Raw genomic sequence first — 8,887 nt, forward strand, 5'->3', positions numbered from 1 at the left:
ACTGAACAATTAAGTAGGAATCTCATTGTCCCTCTGACCACAAAAGCAAAACATCACTACTTCCACATCTAGTTGAGTGGAACTGAGGCGCAGGAAACAACGCCGAGGATATAAATTCTGTGAAGATACCCTCCTTAGCATAACACCTGTTGCACTGCTTTTTCTAACTTCAACACTCACCCTAGCGCCGCACTGCAGTAAGAGGAAGATACAGACATAAAATTGTCTAATATGGATATAAGGAAAAGTGTTTTAATGTTTTTATTTACTGTTTGAAAAGCTGTACTAAACCAAAGTTAAGGTTTTCTAAGTCCAACTTTAATTCACAAAAATGTTCCACGATACCTTTAATTTTTACACAAATTTAAATGTTTCAGAAAATGTAAATATCCACAAGCTTTTTTGATAATTTCCCTTAAAAGAATCGGATTAAGAAAGAATAGAAACCAGAATCAAGACTAGGAATTAGAACGGGAACGGAGCCGTTCAATATCAAATAAAGCCCAAACCTAGTCTTTTTACAACATGGGTTTAAATTTTTAATTTTTTTCTTACAGTGTCCTGTCTTGCAATGTGGCAATAAGAATAATTATCTTGATGCCAAAAAGAGCCCAACAGATTTTGCTTTCACAAGTGGAGCAGTACGGCTATCGCCATAGTGTTCCACTTGATTTATGCATATAAATCTTTATAATAATTCATGCAGCGATTATTACAGATTGTATGGACACTGCAATGTAAGTAGAACAGGACAGGAAAAACAGAAAAAAAGGAGAAAAGATGAAAGAGATAAAAGGGGAGATAACAATAAAACCTCTTCAGTCTGCTTCATCAACTGCAAAGAGAAGTTAAAAAAACAGCACAACCAACGGTTATAGTATAAGATATACAATAAATTACCACCTTGATACTATCCCTGAAGTATAAGTAGTATTATTTAATCTGACATGTACTCTGTGTTACCTGAAGATAAGAATATGGGCTTTCTGTATGGAAGTGAATCTCAAGTACCTGGAGCCAAGCACCTGTAGTTGTTTGTGAGAGTGCACTTGTGCATGTAAAGTTTATCCAAAGGAAAAATGCTCAATAGTGGTTGTGAACAGCCAAAGACTCCGGAGCACCGAGTCGAGCGCCGGGGGACCCAAGGCCCCAGACGCCCAAAGGGACCCCAAGAGCAAAGGGACCAAGGAGGGGCCAACCCAGGAAATCCAACCCCCACCAAGGGAGGAGGAGAGACGGCCCCCGAGGAAATCCCCCAGCCACCGCAACGCCGGAGCCCCCAGGAGCTGCGGGGACGAGTCCGTGGGCTCCGCAGGCAACCAGCCACCCCAAAGTCTCCTGGCTGGAGCCCCAGCCAGGACCCAGGGAGCGAGGCCCCGGGAAGCAGTCACCAGGAATAAGCCAGAGGAATAAGCCAGTACCCGCCCGGGCATCCGCCCCCAAACACAGAGCACCCCCAGGCGCCAGCCAACGGAGGGATAGCAGGACGGGGGGAATGGGCTCTGTCCTGGACTAGAGATGTGCTTGGGAGAGGGAGCTGTTCAGACCCCAACCTGACAAATACAAGAAAACCTTCACAACCTAGTGCTCCCACTTGCAACACACAGTCTCTGTGAAAGGAAAAAAAAAATGCGGACGCACATACACATGACCTAATAAGTGAACCTACAATCTGAAAGGGGGGGAAGGGAGCGGTGTCACGGCCACACTAACCCATCTAGTTCCTGCTTTTTTTTCTTTTTTTACAATTAAAATTACTGTTTATAACCAAAGTGTAACATTTTGCACTCCAAATCCGTTCATTTAATATTAGAAAGCAAATTTACTTAAACAAATGCAGGTCCATTTATCTGTCTCAGACTAAGACAGAAAATCATGTTTTTAGGACTTGTACTCAGTTTACTTCTAATCCAAAATGTACTGACGTAGGCTCGGTGAAAAATCTCTGCTTCAAATGCCTCCAAAATGATTTGGGTACAAAATGAGCCAAGTTTGAAGAGTACGAAAAATATAAAGCAAAAAGACCACCACCCTGGTTTATGTTGGTAAATAAAAGATTTAACATCAATTTTAATGAACTAACACTGTTAATTAATTCCTTACTTTAGTTTAACAGGGTATCTTCAATTCTACTTGGCTTGTTTATGAACTTATTTGGCTGAATTATTTTACAACAGCCTTATAACCAACACTATGTTCCGTGGAGGTTTTTGCATTTGAAATACGAATACATTTCTTTTACCAGATGTTGAGATGTGCTTTCATGTTAAAATGAAGACGTTATTCAGCATTAAGGAAGCACATGTGGTTTCCAAATGGACATCATTCTAAAGTCTTACAAGTTTAATTGTGAAATAATTCAATAACAAATTATCTACAACTTTTTGAGGAAAACTCAACTGTAATATTTTAATATTTTATAAAGTATTTTGGATCAGAAACAAATTGTCTATGTTTTTCTATAAGAAAGAAGAATAATGAGCTCTAAATTGTGAGGCTCAAATGAACAAAAAAAAATAAAAAATTGACTTAGTGAAATTAGAAATCAAAAAGAATGTTTCCTTAATGTTACTTTGAATTCTAGCTTTTTATAACATAGTACAGTATGTCTAACAGAGGATGTCAACACCTATGGAGCCTTGGCTTGTTTTAAAAATTGAAAAAAGAGTGTTTAGAAAAAAAGAAGAAAGAATAAAGCAGTGTAGCAGAACACAGTGGGCTATTGGTTAATCCCTCAGGAATAATGGTCATCTAAATCACATGTCTTCCGTTGAATCACCTTTGCTTTAGAGTAAACCAAGTCTAATACCCTCTGGAATGCATTGCTAGTTCTATGCAGGCGATGCAGATTGAGGTAGATAATTATAGTGTTAATTAAGGAAAGCAGGAAAAAGAGACCAAATGCATCACAGCCCACAAAAAGACCTGATAAATAAGGATAAAACAAAAAAAATGAACCAGATTAGAGACTGCTACAAACCCTAAAGGCACCCCGGCTCTCCTTATCTAGTCAACATGATCGAAGTAAACAATAACGCTATAGCAGCATGTTTGCCTATCAGGCCTGTCAACATAGGTTTGAATGAAAACTTATCTGTCCTTAAGACAACAAAATGTAATTCTCACTCTCTAGGTCAAAACACAGCAAGAAAGAGTTTTCTTCTCTCAAAGGAAATTAAGAAAAAAAAATAGAGCAATAGCACAGCATAGTATGAAACTTATGCTGGTTTCACCAAAATCTTCAAATAAACAGGCACCTTGCTATTGTCTATTCAGCTGCCAAGACCTGAGGGTGAAAAACCCCAAGCCTGCAGTAAGGCCATAGTTTTCTTGTCAGAGCCCAAGTGATGCAACTGCAAGAAACTAACCCACCCTACATCATCTTGATATGCTCTGGCTAATGCTTAAGCCTCTTCATTGTGTCTCTGACAGTTCTAATTAAAATGGAGTTATATTTTGATTAAGGATGGCAATAAGGCAATTTCAGCATGACGCTCTGCAAACAAAATTGCTTCCCTAACCTTTCAAAGAAAAAAATGAAAAATACATCAATTAATAAACAACAAAAAAATGGGATCTACTGATATGGGTATATTTCTGTCGTTTATTGGTGGGTTTTTGTTTTCTGTTCGGCCCTGATTTAGATTTAGACCGATTACATAGGAATAAGAAAAAAAATGCTGCAGGAGGTGTGGCAGAGACGGTAGCTCTGAGTCAGTAAAAGGAAGCAATAATTACAGGATCCCCTCTGTTGTGTCTCTAATCTTCATCTCCATTTTATTAAAAGCATAAATTGAAACGCTCATCAAAGGGTATGTTATCAATGTTTGTATAGACGAGTTATAGGAATTATTAGTTTAGATTGAATACATAGGTAAAAAAAGAAAAAAAAAAACTATTTTGCGTTTGATGTGCCAATCATTTTTCACAACCAATTTTGAGAAAACTGTTAGATCCCTAATTAAAAGTCATAAATAAAACCAGGGAAAGTGGCTGCAGGTTATTGCATCAAATTGGCTGTTTATAAATGGTGTCAGAAAAAGATTTAATATGCAATTTTCTCTCAGATGATTGCTCATTGTGTATGATCTTTTTTTCTTTTCTTTTTTTTGGCCACACCCACTGGTCCCTGGAACAGAGTCGACCCAAGCCACAGACTAATTAAACTGCAGCCATCAGGGCGCGCCACCAAAAAGGCCAGCGTTGTCTCACACAGACTACTGGTCTTAAAACGTCAGACCTGTGATTGCATTTGTCAGGAATGAGACCCTATTTTTCAATTTCATTTGAAAGGTTTGTAAAGAATAGAGTGGTAAACACACACAGCCTGCAAAGGACACTGAATCCTTTCAGAGAGCATCAATGGTGCTCATGTTGGCTTAATTTGAAAGGCTCAAGCAAGGCTAGCACTCCACTTTCCAAGTTTACACACTAGTCTATTCAATTCCTCAATTCATTTCCAAATATTTCATAACCATGTACCTCAACCATTTTGTCATTATTTTTCTGTGAAGTATTTTAATGAATTAAGGGCAGTTTGACACTTGCCCACGTGTGTTACATGAATAAAATGTATTTAGCTTTTTACCAAAAATTATTTAGAATATATTAGAATTCAGTGAAACTGTGTCTGGCCTAGATTTGTGAATAAATATTCCTGGAATGTTGCAATTTTCGAGTACTGTGTCTTGATTGGCCAGTATCCAGCACAATTAGCACGGGAAGCATTTATACAGAAGCATTGAGATTACATTGAGAATTTAAGCATTATAAAGAGAAAGTACACCCACTTTGTGGTGGCCTAGTGGTTACAGCAGTGTGCTTGTGCTCTGACAAGGTTGCAAGTACCCGGTTTGATCCCACAGCCTGCGATCCTCTGATTTCTCCACAGGTGCCGCACAATGGCAGCCCACTGCTCCCCAAGGGGATTGGGTTAAAATGCAGAAGTGAGTTTCTCCATTGTTTCTCCATTGTAAGATCAATGGTGTTCAATTTCTATTATTATTATTATTTCAACCATCCAACGCTAAAATTATCTTCTTTAGTAGGGATGTACAGCAATTTAATGTGGATTGGGGCTGAAACTAATAACTCATTTGCTAATTGATTAATCAGTTTTTCAATTTATCAATGAATAATTGAATGGATAAAGATTTCTGAAAGAAGAATTTACCCAAGTGACCCGTTGAGTACTTCTGCATAGAGCCTATTTACGGACAAAAAAGGTTTTTCATTTTGAATGTAAGATGTATATTTTTTTTATTTCCGTATGATAACTACTTTGAGTGGGTTACTCTTTCAGCCAAAGCCATGTTTTAGAGTCTGTATACACAAGTTAATGATTAATCAATTACTAAAGTAGCTCATGATCATTTCCATAATCGATTGATCAAGATTAATTATTTTAGCCCTAATCTTGATATCTGAGTGACGTACCGTGCAACATGATCTTATTCAATGATGCCGATTTGACTGACTTAAACTTAGACAACTTTTATTGTCATTTTGCATTCACATGCTGTACGCAAAACAAAATTTTGTTTTGTACAGCTCTCATGACATTTCAATTTCTTAAAGTGCAGCAGTGATAAATTGTAAACAGTTTGGGAGAAAATTAAATGTATATGGTGCAAGTTTGCAGTGTTTTGGTTTAGTGTTGTCAGTTTGTTGACAACAACTGACATTCCTTATATTTCAATATACATTAGAGTCTATCATTTCAGTATCTGAAAGTGACTGAGGTTCCAGGTTTTATGTGTTTTGTTTTTAAAGCAGATATTTCTACATTTTTTTCTTATACTGGCGATTTTCTATAAACATGAAAAATAACTGATAAATTTGTATAGGATTCTGTAGTGGACAATTCTTTCTAAGGTCTTCCTTTTGTTTATATCAATATTAAAGCTACATCATATCGTCTGAAATTAAGGATTACGATTAAGACATATTGTCTATCATGTTAATACAATCAGGGCAAAATGAAAGAGCTTGTAAAAAGTAGCTGAATTATGCACTGGGTTTAGGGCTGAAACAATTAATTGTATTAATCCTCATTAATCAATTATTGAAATAATCGTCTACTAATTCAGTAATCGATTAATCATTAACTGGAGTGTAGAGACTCTAAAACATGCCTTTAGCTGACAGAGCAACCCACTTATAGCAGTAATTATACCAAGATTGTGAAAAAAATACATAAAAATTTTGCATTTAAGAAAAGAAAAAGTGTTTGCCTTTCAGTATACTCTATCCAGAACTCATGAAGCGGACTTTTTTTTTTTGTTCCACCTGGTTTACTTTCGTGAAAAATCTTTGAACCTTTGGCTATCCGATTACTAATCGATTAATCAAAAAAAAAAAAAAAATAATCGATTTGCAAAATAATCGTAAGTTGCAGCCCTAGCTCGGTTATCACCAGGATAAAAAAATATATTTTTTCTTTAGTATTTTTCTGCATTCTGGGAAGTGGCATTTATGTGTGAAAAGTGGCATTCTGCAACCACACCAGCGCATCAATGCTGCATTTTATCGACCATCGGTATGTTCATAGGCTGCCCAGTGGGGCAGTGGGTAGCACTGCTGCCTTACCGGCGTCTTTCAGCATGTTTGCATGTTCTCCATGTGCATGTGTGGGTTCTCTCCAGGTACTCCAGCTTCCCAACTTTCTGTGCTGCTGTAATGCATTTTATCGTAGAGGCCTGCTACGCTGAAATATGCTGCCAGGAGCCCTGAAGTACATTAAATCGTATAACTGCGAGGGGTGTCATCATTTTTTATCAACACTGCATACGGTATCGGAGTACCTACCTGATATAATCTGTTATAATCAATTTGACCAAATTACATGTATTGGATAAATTGTCTGTCTGAATCATAATATAAGCAGAAAGATTTAGCATTGAAGATTTACGCTAGTATGTGCATTAAAATTGTCTCTCTGGGCTAATTTGCTATAGAGATCTTTGGAACATTAGGGACAAGTACAAGGCCAGAGAATGGGATCTTTTTTTCTTTGACGAACACCCACCGATGGAAGGGCACCAAATCAAACACCGCCCAAGACCCAAAGAAATACTGCATCACCCCTGCCTCAACATAAAAGGAATAGTGTTCAGAAATAGTTTGGTGCAAAAAAACAAAACATACAAAAACAGAGCAGGCAGGTGCCTTTGCACTTGAACACCCAAAGACCTCCCTTTGATGAAGTACAGCAATCTTCCAAGAAAACCATCCACATTTCTGACAAATTATTATTTATATGATGGGTGAAATGATCACATTAAAATTGCATATTAAATCACGGGGTGAGGACGTGCTCAATCCCTACAGATCACCACCTCCCCCCCTTTTTTTTCTCCCCCTCCATGTTTCATTAGTGATTCTCGACAGATTTTCTGCTTGGCTGAAAATTTCAACCCCTGCAAAGACAACTGCGACGCCAGGCTGTCCATGGAGAGGTGCAGGCGGCTTAGTCATGCACGGCTCTGTTTTTATTTTCATTTAAGAAAAAAAAAATGCCATGCGAAGTGAATGAAAAACACCACTCTGTCTCATGTTTTGTATTTCTGTCACTGTCCTTCCAGTAGACCAATATAACGCGCTGTAGTCATAAAAGTTGCTGCTGGCTATACAGTCTGGATAAATAGAGGAGCAACAAACTGCATGCGCGGCTGTCTCTAAGCCCACAAGCTTATTTGCAATATTTTTTTGTTTTTTGGAAAGTTCCGTCTTAAATTGAATGCGGATTTATACATTTTCATGTATAGAAAAATAAATAAATCAATGCAAGTTAGGTAACTTAAAAGCAGCCAAACCTGACTCAAGTTCAATGGAGTATATTTATATATTTTTTATTTATTAAATCAGGTCTTACTTACTGAATCTCGTCCTTGTGGCCCCCGTTTGCATTTCTGTCCTTATGTGAAGCAGCAGCACCGGGTTTAGTCCCGTCTTCACTAGTTTGAACCAATCCACTTCATGTCAGGATCCGAGCGCGTAAAAAGCGAGAAATGCGTAAAAAGCAAGAAATGCTGATTGTTTCTTTGAAGAACAGGTGGGGAAGATAGAAGTCCAGGTCCGGAGGAACACGAGGTCCTATCCCGGTCAGCCGACACCGGGAGGAGGAGGAGGAAGGGGGGGGTTTACTGTGGGTCTACTGTGGGTTTACTCCGTGGCAGCTCCGGTTCGCTGCTGCCGCTAGCGGGTTAACGTCAGCCTCGCTCAAGTGTACGGCGTCGCTGACAGCAAGAGAAAGAAAGAGAGAGGAGGGTAAAAGACGGAGAGAAGAAATCTAGTTTCTCCCCTTGTCTGTGAAATGCACCCTTTTTAAGTTAATTATCGAACAGGAGCAGCGAAAGGCATGGAGTTGGTGCGTCTGTCCTTCCTTCCCAGTCACGCTTCTCTCTGCCTCCGTGCTGAAAACACGCACAGGTCGCTCGGTCGGCCAAGCAGTGGGATTTTTTTCTTCTTCTTCTTCTCTGAGTGTCTATTTGTTACCATTATCACGAAAACGCGAATATTTACTTATTTTTTCTGCGCTAACCACAAATCATAAAACTGAAAGAGATGGAAGGTGATTATGACCGAAGACAGGGGCGCATTATGAAACAATAGACCCCTGGGCACAGACACCACCCCCAACACACTAATCCCATAACAGTTTAAAAAGCTCTTGTCAACCACTGACTAGTTTTAATTTTGGTGTGTCTCATTATTTTTTAATCAATGCAAAAAAAAAAAAAAGAATCCATCAATAACTCAACTTTATTATGGTGTTTAATACTCTAAACCAGTGTTTACCAACCTTTTTTGACTTGTGTACAGCTCTGTGTATTTTGTCTTACCATCAGTGTCCCTTTGAGTCATAAGTATTGATGATTGTCCATAA

General features: G+C 38.3%; 1 protein-coding gene across 4 annotated transcripts in view; it reads right to left on the reverse strand.

The window, feature by feature from the left end:
• The window catches only part of LOC119785202 (receptor-type tyrosine-protein phosphatase F-like), a 271,065-nt gene extending 262,601 nt beyond the window's left edge, over positions 1-8,464 (reverse strand). For 2 of the 4 annotated variants that reach the window (XM_038287677.1, XM_038287674.1), the window contains exon 1: positions 7,878-8,464. The gene's annotated coding sequence lies outside the window, so the exon portion shown is untranslated. The remainder of the gene's footprint in view (positions 1-7,877) is intronic. The other 2 variants (XM_038287678.1, XM_038287676.1) reach the window with 1 other exon arrangement.
• Between the last annotated feature and the right edge of the window lie 423 nt (positions 8,465-8,887).

Source organism: Cyprinodon tularosa, unplaced genomic scaffold, assembly GCF_016077235.1.
Source record: "Cyprinodon tularosa strain WSP-4 unplaced genomic scaffold, ASM1607723v1 ctg243, whole genome shotgun sequence".
Taxonomy (NCBI): Eukaryota; Metazoa; Chordata; class Actinopteri; order Cyprinodontiformes; family Cyprinodontidae; genus Cyprinodon; species Cyprinodon tularosa.